The sequence below is a fragment of the Nymphaea colorata genome, chromosome 2 (genome assembly GCF_008831285.2).
Source record: "Nymphaea colorata isolate Beijing-Zhang1983 chromosome 2, ASM883128v2, whole genome shotgun sequence".
In the NCBI taxonomy this organism is placed as follows: Eukaryota; Viridiplantae; Streptophyta; class Magnoliopsida; order Nymphaeales; family Nymphaeaceae; genus Nymphaea; species Nymphaea colorata.
Window position 1 is genome coordinate 20,089,216 of NC_045139.1, and position 16,376 is coordinate 20,105,591.

A 16,376-nucleotide genomic window follows, 5' to 3' on the forward strand; every position below is an offset into this window, starting at 1 on the left:
ACAATTTTTGATCCATAGACTAATTTTGTTGGTGTAGCATTGATGGGAGTTCGAATTGTGGTTCGATACACCCAAAGTGCATTGTGTATTTTCTCGTGCCAATATCGGCTTGTTTCAATAGTCTTTTATAAGACACGAATCAAAATCTTGTTGGCATTACCTTGAGAGTAAGATGAGGAAGAAAAGTGATGTTGTATTTTGTGTTTGTGACAGATATTACACACTTTCTTATTTTTAAAATGAATACCGTTGTAAAAAAACGATATCATGCAGGATGCCAAATCTACACTGGCCATTACATGTCATCCTTCGACTATTTTTAAGGTGATTAGTTCGACCCATTTGGTGAAATAATCAGTAGCTGCAAGAAAATACCTATGTCTATTTGAGGCGGGTGGATTGATTGGACCAACCAAGTCGAAGGCCCACATAGAGAACGGCCAGGGTGAGCTAACTGAATGAAGGTATACTGCTGAAGCATGAATTGATGGTGCATGCAACTGACATTTGATGCACTTTTTGACAAATTGGTGGTAGTCTCTCTACATTATGGGCCAATAGTACCCTGCTCTGACTATCTGCTTGATGAGGGTCTGATACCCTACATGTTCCCCGCAAATTCCTTCATGAGCGTCCTGAATGACTTCTAGTGCCTCATTTGCATCGAGACCTCTAGCGTATTTTGTACTAAATCCTCTTCTATTTAGGATATCGGCTAAAATGAAATATCTTGAAGACATGTGTCTCAGAGCTCTTTGCTCTTTTCAAGACATTTTAGGTGAAAGTGTTCCTGTTCGGAGAAAATCTTTGATGTTCTGATATCATGGTGTTTCTTTGCGTTTTGCTTGTAACACTTGTTCTAGTATGACAAAAGATGGTTTTTTGAGGCTTACGCCTTCAAAAGATCTAATAGATTCTTCAGGTTTGAAGGAGATGGTAGAGCATAAATTGGCCAAACCATCTGCAATCAGGTTAAATTTTCTTTTAACATGTAATAGCTGATATTCCTCATATTGTGTTAAGAGGAAAGTTGCCAACTCTTGAAATGGGATCAATTTTTGATCTTTGACTTGCCAATCTCTATTGATCTGACTGACAACTAAGAGAGAATCTCCAAAAATGTGAACTCTTTGCACTGTAAATTTGAGAAGCATTTTGATTCCGTGGATTAAGGCCTCGTATTCTACCATATTATGCGTGTAGGAGAAATTCAGTTTGAGGGACTAAAGAATCATTTCTTTTTCTGGTGTAATGAAAAGTATCCCAATGTCTACCCCAGCAGTGCTTTTAGATCCATCAAAATGCATCTTTCATATTGGCTCTGGTTCGATCGTTAGAATTTGCTCATCTGAAAAATCATCATTTTTCTAATTTCTTCAGATAAAGAAAAATCTGCCAATTGATCCGTAATGGCTTAACACTTAATTAATTTATGTGACCCTTAATTGACCTTAGTGATATCTTTTATGCTACCCAACTTTTTGGTGTATGTTTTCGGACCACTTAGAGGATTGCGGTCTCAAAGAAGCAGTCAGTCTTGCCAAATTTCACACCAAATATACACTTTTGTGGATTCAATCTAAGCTTATATTGTAAGAGTCTATCAAAAAGTTGAGAAAGAATGCTGATGTGATTCTCCCTTGTTTTTTACTTAATTAACAGATCATCCACATATGCATCCATGATTGGATGCATTTGATCATGAAAGATTGCTACCATAGCCTTTTGATATGTTTTCCCAGCATTTTTCAGACCAAACGGCATTACGGTATAGCAGAAGGTGCCCCATGGGGTTGTAAATGATGTTTTGGCTTACTCTTGAGTAGTCAACTTAATTTGGTTATAACTAGAATATCCATCCATAAAGGAGAACATAGTGTGGTTTGCGATACTGTCTACCAACAAGTCAATGTTTGGAAGTGGATAGTCATCTTTGGTGTGGCTTTATTCAAATCTCTAAAATCAATGCAGAATCGAATTTTATTGTTTTTCTTTGAGACTACCATGATGTTTGCTAACCATTCATAATAGTCATTTGTTTGGATGAATCCTACCTTTAGTAGGTCTTCTAGGTCTTCCTTAACTTGCCCCTAAGGATGAGGGTCTAGTTTCCTCAACTTTTATTTGATTGTCTTGCATTTTGGTTTCAATGGCAATCGATGTTCAACCAATTTTGTATCGAGTACTAGCATGTCTTCATAAGTCCATGCAAAGGCTTCTTGATGATCTTTGAGGAAGTCTATCAACTTTTCTCTTTCTTCTGCCGAGAGACTTGTTCCAATTTGCAAAATCCTTGGATTCTCTTCTGTGCCAATGCTAATTTCCTCAATTGGATCATTAATCAAAGGTGACAGTTGATCTTGTCTTTTTATTTATGGACATTCCACCTTAGTGAGTTCTGGATTTACCTCTTTGAAAGATTTTGATGTTTGATGCTCAGGTGTCATCCTAAAGATTATAAAGAGGTTAGATTGAATTTGAGACATTTTATATGGAAGTAAATTGCATGGCATTGCATATTTGAAGGTATACAAAATAAAGACATTTGGTCTATTGGAGTACAACGACAACAACATGATGACCGAATGACAAAATGATAATGGATTTGTTGATTCAGATTGATGGTGAACATCTGCCTATGGTGTTGCACTTGATGAAAGGTACCGACTTGAATTCTTCCTTGGTATCACTTTTACATAACTTTGACATCCTAAGGCTTGAGTGCCTCATGGTCCTGTCAAGGTAATTGGTTCCAAAATTCTATTTTCATATTTGCTAAGGCCAGTGAATGGTTGGTAGCCATCGCGTATGAGTAAATCTAATCATTTCTCATTCTGGTAGAAATTTTTGAATAATGGATGACTTTTGTAACCTGTTTCAGCCTTAGTACTTTTTTTTACCCACATTTGTTTCTTTGGCTTCTGAATGACCAATTTGCTAAGACCTTAAGATATTTCTTTTTCTTTGCATACTCAAATACTAGGTGCTTCGATTGTATATGTTGGTACCAAAATCATTGAATGTACAAGATGATTCTGCGTGTCCTCTGCATAAATTGTTATAGTATTCATGTTATGAGTCCACTTGATGCACTGATGTAGAGTGAAAGGAACCACATTGGTAGCGTGGATCCATGATCTGCCAAGCAACAGATTGAATGAGGGTTCTATATCCACCACATGAAATAGAACCTGATGATATGTCTCAGAGAAATTTAGATCCAGACATATACATTCTACGCAAAGTTGTCTCATTCTATCATATCCATGAATGAAAAATTGATGACGGGGTATAAAATCGGCTTGCTTTATGCCTAATGTACAAGTTGTCTGCTGTGGACAAATGTTCAGGCTTGCTCCTCCAATGATTAGGACATGGGAAACTCTGGTGCCCCTTGTTTCTACCACTATGTGTAAGACATCATTATGTGTTGCGCCTCTATTTGGTAGATCTTTATCAAAAAATATGATCAGACCATTTTTGTATAGTCCAAAAGCCCATTCATTTTCCTGGTTAGAGCTAAATCCATCCTTCTTGACTTGAGGTAAGGGGTCTAATTCCTTGAAAATGGATTCCAAAAGTTCAGGATCCCATATTTGTGACTTTTGATCGATCTTTGTCCGACTGTCTTGTTTGCCTGGTCTGGTTTGTGCATTGATGGATCATTTATCATGTTTGGAAAGTAACCCAAAGAAATCCAGGGATGCTTTATCCATTTTGTTTGCTACCACGACTTGATGATTTGTTGAAAACCTGACCATTGAAACTGTTCCTTTTTCATGTTTAGGAAAAGGGTTTTTGAGAAATTCCAGTTGTTCACTAACCTCCTTGACAATTTCTTTGTCGACTGTATCTTGCATAATATTTTTGAGCACAAGACAATCTTTTGTATCATGTCCTGGAGCGCGATGAAATTTACAGAACTATTCTTTGTTTTCCCCCATCATTGGTGGAGGGTTGGAAACTTTTGGGAGAAACAAAGTACCTTTCTCAATCAGCATGTGTATGCTTTTTCGTAACTCTGTTGTAGTGTGGTGAGTTTTCTATCGTATCCTCATCCAGGATGTTTGTTTTTTGTGTCGTTGTTACTATTGCTAGCTTTGTCTGCTATCCCTTTATTTTTCGAATAGTCTGCTTTTTTTTTTAAGGCGGTGGCATTGGCTATAATGTTGGCTGGACCATTTTGACTCTTATTGTTCTTCTTTGTTTCTTTCCTAACCTTTATCGGGAAGACGACATCAAAAGCTTCATTCTCAATTCCTGCTTCCATGCATTCTGCTTTTTCAGCAAGATCAATGAAAAAATTGTTTGGAGCATTGGAAATGAGGCTCCTCAATGGTTGTGTCAAATTATTGACGATCAATTCTAATGCATGGGATTCGGAGATTGGGTCCCTCATTCTGCTGCAAGAAGACCTCCATCTTTGAATAAAGTCCCTGACCTTTTCACTTGGCCTCTGTTTCAGGTAACAGAATGTGGTGATCGTTGGTACCGTTTCAACATTCTGGATGAACCTTTCAATGAAAAGGTTGATTAGTTTGTCAAAATTTTTCAATTCAACAGGATTGATGTGCTCCCGATACCACTGTGCTGCAATTCCTTCCAAGCTCCTTGGGAAGCATCGGAAGAGAGCTCTATGATTATGACGAAATTTATAGCATTCCACAAAGAATATGGCCAAATGTGCCTTTGGGTTTTCATGGCCATCAAATTTGATAAATTTCTTAGGCAAGTTTTTTATGTGCTTGTCATTCTCGAAACTTTCATAGAAATCTTCGTAGGTGAAATTCCTTTTGTTCTTGCCTTTAAGTTGAACTGCGTTCAACCTCTTTTCAACTTCTTGGATTTTTGCTTTTTAGGATTCTCCCTTCTTCTTTTTCTTAGAAGACTTTGGTTCTTCCTCACTACTTGATTATGTGGTAGCATCTTCAGAAGAGTCAGAACTGCTCGATGAAGATTTCTTCATTTTCTTCCCTTTTTTCTTGGCCCTCTCTGCCTAGGCTTGCTCTTCATTGAACATAATCATGTATCTCCGAAATTTCTTGTATTCTTCATATTCAGAATCATTGGCTTCTATTCTGGGAGGTGTTTTGGAGGAGGATTCTTCTCCCTTGTCTCCCAAAAAGCTTTGTTCTAGTTCCATCTCAATTCTCTTCTTTTGTTGGCTTCTGGTTTCCACCATAAAGCAGATGTTCACCTTGTAAGAAGAAAAATTGAAAATTTCAAGATTTGAATTGATGAGAGATAATTTGTATAGATGACAAAATGGCAAATTTTGATTGTACATTGAAAGGACAATGATATTGATAAGACTTTTGACAATGTTCAACATGCCTTGACAAAGCATGACAAAATTTGGCTTGGTTAACCATAATGAATTAGACATGATGATTTAGGACAGAAGGATAGATGGGTAGACTTCATCTCACCATTTTACATATTCAAGACCCATTCCTGGACCAAGGATAAGGTACAAGTGAGCAAATTATTCCCAACGTTGCTGGGCATATGTGTATATTTTGGACCACTCTTCGGTATCTAGTTCACACTCCACGATGGTTCCTTCTGACTCAATTGGATATGTTTAGGGACATGGCCTTGGGGCCCTTTTCAAAATTTAATTCATGGGTTCATCTTTTAGAAAAACTGACTCATGCATGCATTATGTATTAACATGTACATTTAATCACAGTTTTTCCTAGCTGGACATCATTCCCAGCCATGAAATAAATGAAAATAAACCCTTCTCATGAGTGCTTAAATGAAAAATAAGAGCAATAAACTGAAATAAATGAAAATGGATTAGCATCACCTACCATGTGGTCGGTCTTGATGATTGATCTTCCTCCTTGCTTGTTTTCTAAATCAAGCAATCCTAAGCAAGAATCCAAGCTTGGATTCGAGCTTAGCAAAGCAAGAAGAAGAAGTATGACTTGCTGAAATTTGCAGTGGGGAAGAGAGAGCTTCTCACCATGAAAATCCTAAGTAAGGGTTCATTTAAGTACCCTAACATAGCAAAATTAATGGAAAGAATAGAGGAAAATGAAGAAGAGAATAAGAAAAAGGGGGGAAGAGGGCTTGAACGAATTTTCCTTCTCCTCATTGGCTTCTCCCTCCTAGCTCCTTGGGTGCAGCAACTTGATAAAAACTTTAAAAATTCGTCCCCATCCCCCCTTAGTTGCCAAGGAAGAGTTTATATAGAAGAGAAGAAGGGTTCAACCACCTTCTTAACTCACATTGAAAACTCACTTAAGACTTTAGGGACTTGTAAAATGGATTAAATACGGTTTAATGATCTTAGATGACCACACCTAGCTCATTTACACGAGATAGGTGGGCTGGGCTTGGTGTGGTCTACCTTGGTTTAGACCTAGTTGTCCATCTTTGACCAAAATTTTGGATGAAAATGCCCTTGTGTAGGGTTTTACCTTATTTTGTTCTAATTATTTTTTTCTTTGTTTGAAATTGAGCTTGTTAGGTTAAAACCTAGTTGTTAAGCTCTAAATATTATTGAATTATGACAAGTCAATTAAAATTTGAATAAAATTTAAAAATTCTATCAAATTAGGTTCGAAAAGAGTATTTTCATCCATAACTTGATTGAAGATGGATTTCAATTGAATCAAACTTTGGTTTGAAATATTGAAGTTAATTTGGTGTTTAATTTATGCATTTGACAAATACAAATATATATTTGCCTTTCATAAAATCCTAATTTAGGTTCTATAATTTCAATTTGCTCGTAAAATGGTAAAATTATCCAGATTGATTAATTTTGACCAATTGACCAAAGTCAAAGTTCATTTGTGAGTAGTTTGACTTTGCTTGAGGTAATTTGATAAATTTGAGCTAAAAAAGCTCTTAATTGAGCTAAATTGTACTTCGATTGAGTTTAGTTGAAGTGAATTTGATCCGGTCAAGGTATATTTTCGTCCACTGATTGGGTCATGGGACAGACCTACCCTTTTGACTAAGCTGAGCTCATGTTGATCGAGCCTAGCTGAAATTGGCACCACATTTGGGTGCACCCAGGTCAAACCTACTTGGATTAAGTAGGTTAGGTGAGTTTAATTCTAACACTTATTGCTTCCTTGGAATTTGATTTTACTTTAACTAAGGGAGAGAGAGAGAGATTCATGTCACTCTTTTTCTATGAACCCTTGTTTGTTTTCTTTTGAAAATGATTTTTTTTTATTTAATTGAGGGAAGATATTTTTTTAAAAGGAGGGTGCGTGAACTCTTGGGTGGTGGCCTTCTGACCACACGAGCTAGGTGGGGCCCATACGTGGGTCCCACATGGTCTTCTAGACCGAATTAGATCCAATTCTTATATTTAAATCAAAATTTGAATTTTGCAATCGGATTTGGATTCCAAATGATATTTGTAATTGGATTTGGATTCCAAATGACAATTGTAATTGATTTGGATTCCAAAGCCTAATTTGGATCTAGTTTGGATTCGTGATCCTGCTTGGGGATTCATGTCATGAGTCAAATTCATGATTTGAATATAAATTGTTCTTTAGATTCAAAATTGGTTTTGAAATTGTAATTTTTTACAATTCTTTTGTAAAATTTTGACATTGTTTCAATTTTGATGTGAAAAAATTTAGGGTGTTAATGGCTGAAAAGACACATAAGCCAACTCATTCCAAAATGTCATACTGATCCCGCAGAAGCAACAGAAATTGAACAAGCATTTCGTGCAGCTTGTTATGGAAAATAAATCATGGCATAAACAAATCCTTGCCTACACAGCCCAGTTAATTTTTATATGGCCTACACGAACATGTTTTCATGAAACATTGGCATGATGGTACATGAACTCAAACAATGGAAAAGCATGCTCACATGCACATATATAACCATGTGTATTATGATTCACTTAAGGTATACATAATGTGAAACAATGAAGTTGGGCACAAATGATTCTTAAAAGTTACTTTTGTGCAATATATTTTTATGCATGCCTTGAAGTTTTCTGCAGGTGCTTTTTATACTTTCACGATTTCATTAAATTTAACTTCACATAATTTGAACATAGGACTCACCTACACCCTTTGTGTATTAGTGCTGCCCACGAGATGGAGTACGGCTGGGTACCATAAGCCTCATTCAGTAAGATACATTCCTTCACTAGCTCCTTTGCTTAGATAAACTCTCTTATTTCAGAGGAATCATTGTTCATCTTCACAACAACATATGGAAGCTCCAAGACTAGCTGAAAGTAACACATTTGTAGATATATCTAGCAACTTTACTATTTAGTATCATAAACCCCTATAAGTTCCACATGTTAGTCACATCCCATGGATTCAGCTCATGTTCTCTCTCTCTCTCTCTCTCTTGATATATATATATATACTCTCTCTCTCTCTCTCTCTCTCTCTCTCTCTATGTGCACAAATCTTATGTGTCTGAGCTATCAGACGATATCTACTTTCCTTTCCCCTTGCTTTAGAATCAAAGGGCCTAATCATTTGTTAGAAGTGACATCTAGGTGAAATAGATCAATTTAGACATCAAAATATAATCTACATGTCGTAGACTAGATGGTCATGAGAAAGAAATAAGCACAAGTACCAAAAATTGAAATGAATGCCATGAAAGCATTTGATATCTTTATTACTCTTCTATTGTTGACCTTAGTCAGTCCAAGAAGACCATTCAATATCCATTTCAACAATAATAACTCACTACTTTTGGCAAGCAAATCTCGAGCCACTGTTGAGGCATATAGGTACTTGTTGGATAGGTAATCCTAGGTTCTTTTCAAATAGCTCTTACTCACTGAAATCAAAGTATAGGAACCCACTTGAATATCATGGAAATAGTGCCTTTAAATAACTTGCCAACAGGCTCTGACTAGTGATCAGTTGGGAAGCTTGGATCTGCCACCATGGAGTCGTTCGATTTCCTATTGAAGCAACTGACCACTTGTTGGAAACACAACTGAAAGGGTTTTCCAACAAGCGGTTATGCACCAGGCCGCTGGAACCCCTTCAAAGATGCGAGTGAAAAGTAGGTTAGATAAGGTCTGCACAAATTTCCACAAATAGTTGTAGGGCGAGTTTCTATTAACTTCAAGCATTTTTGCACACACACCCACAACAACATGACCAATCGGTGGGGCTTGGAGTTCACTGCAGGTGTTGGGTCATTGGAGGCAATAAGAGAGTAGGCTCAATGGTGGCCTTGCACCACTAATTGTGCCACACCCCAACCTTTTGACCCTCAAACAAAAATTTTTTTTCTAAACATAAAGCATTGAGGTGCGACTACACAACAATTCAAAAAAATAGGGGGAGCTATGTCATTCGAAACAATGGGGCAACTTTCATTTTTATAACAATTTCAATTCATACAAAATCACATCTATGTATGACAAAAATGCCCCAAACCACATAATTGATGCCTGATAAAAACAAGACATCAATAAAATCAAAATAAGCTGCACCGACACTGCAAAGGACCCAAAACCTCCTCAGTAGGATGTGATTGAAGCCATTTGATCAACCTGCTGCCCCGGGTCTGCCAAAACCTGAAAAAAAAGAAACAACTGAAGATTTAGGCTTCACAGTATGGCAACAAGCCAGGAAAATCCCAAACCCTCTTAGGTAGGCCTCAAATATGAGATAATCACAATCATAAAAGCAAATAAGCATCATATTGTGTCAAGGCATAGTCACATCATTTGCCAAGGAAGACCCCTCACATAGACCACGACATGTAAAGGCCATTCAATGGCCAAGATAGCACAATTTTAATTTACATGTATACCATTCACATACATTTCATTCATATACTTTTATTTTCATTAGCTTTAGTGAATTGACAGTTCCTGTGGGTGCAAACACAAGCACGTGCACACCGCTGGTGGCCTACAGTCGAGAGACAACCCCCGTGGTGGCCCATAACAGTATGGATCCATTCTCGCTGCAGCGGTAGAGCACTCATACATGGGTGTATGAATTCCAAGGAGAGATACTCAGCCTTCCCTAGGACACCCAGGTTGGGAAGGCGGGAGCCCAACTTTCCAAGCACATCACACAATAGTACCCTGGGGCCTTGCACCGCCTGCGCTCCGAACAGGCGAGACCAGTGGCGAAGGCGAGACAACTCCTAAACACATAGCCACATCTCACTAGCCTCTCATCTCTTATTATTTTATTATTATTCATTATAATAGCACGTTCACAAAATGACTGGCTAGCACATGAGGTTGGTACACTTCACGAGTGCACCCACACCTCCAATTGCCTCCACACAAGGGGCACACATATCATTACATTCTTAGCTAGCCGTCATATAGTATGGGTACAACTACCGTCCAATTCATTCATTTGCATCATTGCATGCGGCAATGCATATGCAACGAATCACAACATTTACGTTCATAAAACTCACATCTTATCAAACACTTCATTCACATCTTTAAAAACTTAGCCAAATCCCGGAGAGTAGTCTCGATCCGTGATTGACTCGTAGCTGTTATCATCTTAGGATGCTTTCTAATGCACAATTGGGGTCGAGGAGACACTCAACTCGATACCCTACCTCATCTATCCTAAGTAGTTATCAATTCTAGCGTGCACATGCAATGCACAACATTTTCAAAACAAGCTTCTAATAGCTTTTCAAAATAAATCTTATCATATATCAAATTATTTACATGCATGCATACATTCACTCACAAACCAATCATTCAATCACATCATAATCCTAGGATCTCACGATCCTAGGAACACACATTCACACGTTGGCCCCAGGCAGAGATTTACCTGGAATGCTGCCATACCGTCGTGTGTCCACAAACACTCTGAAATGTCTCGAACTTCACGTCTAGTTGTTCAAAGTCTACTGGACGTGCCCGGTGTACCTGCAAACATGCACAAGTGGTAAATTCTCTACTAGTTTAGTTTCGCAATGCATACTAATATAAAACAAAATCATTGAGGCACATGTCATTGCCTCAAAAGGGTGTCAACGGGTAATGTCGAACCACAAGGCCCTCCAATAGGCCTTTTCCCAACTTCTTGACGTTGCCACCAAACATCAAAACTCAATGCTTCGATCAATCTATCACTAACACATTTCTCATTAACTTTCTTTAGTTGAGGCGTCTTCCCCGCAATTAAGATTCTCAACATACAACGCATATGTATATCAATAGAAGCCTATTTCCTAAGCTCACTAAAATGGTTCTAAACCTTTACCACAACATCACAATCTCTACCATGCCTCCCTATTGCTTCGAAAATTAACCCAACATGTTAGAAGAATACACGTAGATACTCGTGCTTCTCAAAATGGGCATAAACTTTCCCCAAAATAGCGACATCTCTAGCATGCATTCTAATCATCAAATTCTTAACTCTAGCATGCTCAAACAAAAATTATACGTGCTCCAACAGAAAATTTACAACAATCTAAGCTCGATTAGGCATTACTTACCCCAATCTTAGAATCCAAACTGCTGCAATGTTCTCGGCAGCCACCTCGACTGTTCGATTGAGTGCTACCGACAAGATTGCTGGCTGCCTTCACCACTAACGCCCTCACTTCATTAGTATGAGGGGAAAAGGTGTCCCCAAGCTGTGATTCCAAACCCAACGACAATAAGTAGATGAAAAAAAATAGCATAAGAGAGTTAAAAAGGAGGGTCTGCCGACAGAAGAAGACATTCAATGGTGAGATGGATGGTTCGGTTGAAGGAGATGGGGCAGGTGCGTGCGAGAGAGAGAGAGAGTGTGCATAGAGGGAAAGGCAGACAGAGAGAGCAAGAGAGTGTGAGAGTCGCAGAGGAAGAGGGATAGCACAAGCAAGGGAACTGGGGGAGATGGTGAGGACAGAGGAGACGGGGAGGGAGCTCGAGCAGAGAGGAAGAGAGGGCACGGGAAAAAGGAGGGTACTAACAGAAAGGGGAAAGGGCTGCGCAGGAGGGAGGACGAGAAGAAGATAGAAAGGAGAGGAAGAGGTGGAGAGAGATTAGAGGCTTACCAGCGCCACCACCGCCGTCCTCGTCACCGTCCTGCACCACCTCTGTCTTCTTCTTCTTCTCTGCACTGGCACGAGAGGCGGGAGGAAGATGAGGGAGAAGAGGGAAAAGCGAGGGAGAAGAGCCCTCGCATCGGGCTCCTTCATGCCAGGGGGTTTGGGTTCGAATCTGGACCCCATCCGGCCCACCTGAAAATAATGACGAATGTTACAAATTGTCGCAAATCGGTGAGAATAACTGTAATCAGTCAAAAAAGGGGGGGAATACGCAGAAATTGGGGGAACTAGATGAAATGGAAAAGAATTTTTTGACGGATTGGAGTCCAAAATGGAGAAATTTGTCACTCGACCGGTATGATGGAAGGAAAATGACTGAAGGGACTGTCAGGGGTGGGAGGTGTGGGTTGACGAGGAAAAGGGGGAGAGGAGATGGAGGGGTGGACTAAAGACAGATTTGCACGGGTAGTGGCATTAATTGAAAAAAAGAGGGAAAATATTTAAAGCATGAGAGAAAAATTTAGGAACGGTCTTCGACCGATACAAGTGGCATGTATAATTGTTGTAGTGATCCCACTTGTTGATGAAAATTGATTTGATAGATTTAATTATAAACCTATAACTTCGTGTTATCTATATAATTTTTTATTGATATTTATTTATGAACGATCATTATCAAATTCTCATATGTAGAGGTTATTCACACACATTCTTTATCCCACACATTAATGAAGATTGATTCCATTGATTTAATTATGAACTTATAAATTGGTATTACCTATATAATTGTTTTGTTGATATTATTTATCATTGATTGTTGTCTAATTTTATAGTACTAGTTATTAACACACATTAATGAAAATTGATTATTTTAATTACGGAGACATAAATTGTTCTGTTAATATTATTTATCATCGGTCATTGTCTAAGTCTTATATGTGGATGTTATTAACACAAATTTGTTATCTCTTGCATTAGTGAAAATTGGTTCGATTGATTTAATTATGAACATATAACTTGGTTGATATTATTTTTCGTTGATCATTATCTAAGTCTTATATGTGGATGTTGTTAACACTCATTTTTTATCACACATGTTAATGAAGAATTATTTGAATGATTTAATTATGAACTTATAACTTCACATTACTTATGTAATTGTTTCATTGATATTATTTTATCATTGATCATTGTCTACATCTTATAGTGGAAGTTATTAACATGCATTTGTGATCTCTCGTATTAATGTAATTGTTATGTTGATATTATTTATCATAAGTTGTTGTTTCTATATTATATGTGGCAGTTATTAACACACATTTGTTATCTCATACTTTATAAAGGTTGATCTGATTGATTTAATTATGAACCTATTGGAACACCTCAAAGATTGAGTCTCGTATTGAAGATTTTAAGTTATCTTCAAGGGTTTATAAAGGGGGTTGTTGAAGTAGTTGGTTATCTTAGTTCCTATCATTTTTTGGGTTGAAACTGAAACTACTAGGGAGCAGGTTGAGATCTGTCAGACCAGGGACCCGAGCTCAGGAATAGGTCGGGTCGTCATAACAGTATTAGAGCATAGTTCAACATCAAACCTAGGGTCTCATAGTAGATACATGTACCTTAAGGGGGGTGGATTATAACACCCCAAAAGTTTAGTCTGGTATTGAAGAATTTGAGATACCTTCAAGGGCTTATAAAAAAGGGTTAATGAGTTAGTTGGTTGTTCTGGTTCTTAGCCTTTTTTAGGCTGAAACTGAAACTGCTAGAGTGCAGGTTGTGATCCCGCTAGACCAAGGACCCGAGCCAAGGAGTAGATCGGGTCGTTATACCTATAACCTCGTATTATTTATGCAATTGTTTTATTGATATTATTTATCATTGAACATTGTATTAGTCATATATGTATAGGTTATTAACACACATTTGTCATCTCATACGTTAATCAAACTTGATTCGATTAATTTAATTAGAAACTTTTAACTTCATATTATTTATGTAATTGTTTTGTTGACAATATTTATCATCGATCATTGTTTACATCTTATAGTTGAGGTTATAACTAGGTATTCTATGTAATTGTTCTGTTGATATTATTCATCATTGATCGTTGTCTAAGTCTTATATGTGGAAGTTATTAACACACATTTGTTATCCACATCTCAATGAAGATTGATTTAATTATGAACATATAACTTGATATTATCTATGTAATTGTTCTGTTGGTGTTATTTATCATGGATATTGTATGAGTCTTATATGTAGAGATTATTAAATGAAGCCATGATCACTCTAGATGCATTAAAAGAATCATAGTATACCATTGCAAAGTAATTGGGTCAAGATAAATAAATAAAGAATAAAAGACTTCAAAGCTTGGTTTGCTTCTTCTGACAATTCTTCAAGTTGTACGTACTGTCATTTATTTTGCAGCACTGCCACCCTGATTTCCGTCAACTTTCGCTTGAAGTCAATAGCATTCCCAAACTCGAACTCCGTCAAGCCTAGAAGACATGTCTGATTTTCTCCATTATTCTCATTCTCCACCTTTGTTGCATTGAGAACTTCACTGAATTGTGGACAATTATCAATCCATTTCTTATGAAGCTCTCTCTGTTTGGTCCAACGTACTGTTCAACTTCAAACCAATAGGTTTCATACAATGAATGCTTGGTGTGATACTCTTTCATATGGCTTGATGAAGCAAACATGGTTGATATGTAGAAAGGAAATGAATCATGCTATAATGTTTTACTGTCTTCGATAAAGGGTGCTATATCATGTAAGAAAACGAAAGGGGCGAAAACCTTCCTTGTTGAAACCACTTGTTATATTGTTTTTGATTTGTTGTACTGTGTAAGCTAACAAAAGGATTGGAAGGCAAAAACTGCCTGTTATGTTGTCTTCGATAACATGTGCTATAGCGTGTAACATGGGCAGAAAACAAACCTTGTGGAAACTGCCTACTATATTGTTTTTGATCATGTGTGAGATATAGCATATAAAATAACAAAAGAGGTACAAAAGCTACCTTGCTAAAAGCCCATGTTACAATGTCTTTGATAACACATGCTATACAGTGTAAGATAATGAAAGAGGTAGAAAACTAATCTTTACAAAAAACTGCCTGCTATACGGTCTTTGATAACACATGCTATAACATGTAAATAACAAAAAGAGTGAAAAGCCTATCTTGCTGAAATTGCTACTATACTATCTTTGATAATGCCTGCTATAGCATGTAAGATAACGAAAAGGGCAAAAACACTAACCTTGCAGAAACTGCCTGCCATATTGTCTTCGATGATGCGTTCTATAGCATGTCAAAGAATGAAAGGAGTGGAAAAACTAACTTGCTAAAACTGCCTACTATACTGTCTTCACTAACACATGCTATACTATGTAAGGTAACCTATACTATCTTCAATAATGCGTGCTAGACCATGTAAGATAATGGAAAGGATAGAAAACCAACATTGCAGAAACCGCTTGCTATCCTGTCTTTGATAACACCTGCTATACCATGCAAGTTAACAAAAGGGATGGGAAACCAACTTGGTTGAAGCCGCCCTAATCTGTCACCATCGATTCTTTCACCGACCGGTGGACATCATCTATTTGCACTTTCGGCTGATGACCTTTGCTAGCATCACCTCAAGTCTTTCTTCTAGGTTGATGTCCTTGAAACTCCACTCATTTTTGCTCCGATCAACTACATTTACCGCCTCTACTCTCTCTTCTCCGACAGATGATGTCTCCTTCCGCTCACTCTCCTTATTCTAGGACCAATGACCTTCATACTCCGTTTGCTTGAAATTGAAGTTGCTTCTTTGCTGCTCAAAGGGATATATTGGCCATAACAACCTTTCATACAAACAGACATCAAAATTCTTGCTTCCTCTTTGGGACATTTTTGTCTTTCAATTTCAACCTCTGATTCGGCTTCCACACGATTGATTTAGACTGACGTACCCATTTGACACATGGCATATAGGTAGTTGATGTGCATTTTGTTTTCATACTCCAACCCAGCTTCGAAAAATGTCCTCCCCAGAGGTGGAACCCACTTAATTTCCTATAGGGTTGTAATTCTTTGAAATTTCTAATTGTTGAGAAAAAAAATTCTTCTTTACTAACATGTCCTATCGTGGTAACTGGTGTGAGGTTTTTGGACCTGATTGCATATTCATGCATAGCAAGGCATAATTGAGATAGCGGAAAAAGAGATTCCAGTTCAAGTAAAAGAAATGTTCCCAAAATTTGTGTAATTAAATAATTTGAATGCGTGAAATTCGAAATAATTCATTCTAAAAGCGATTCAGAACCAATTTGAAGATTAGACTCATTTCGATCAACATTGAACCATGGTAAGTTCCGATTCC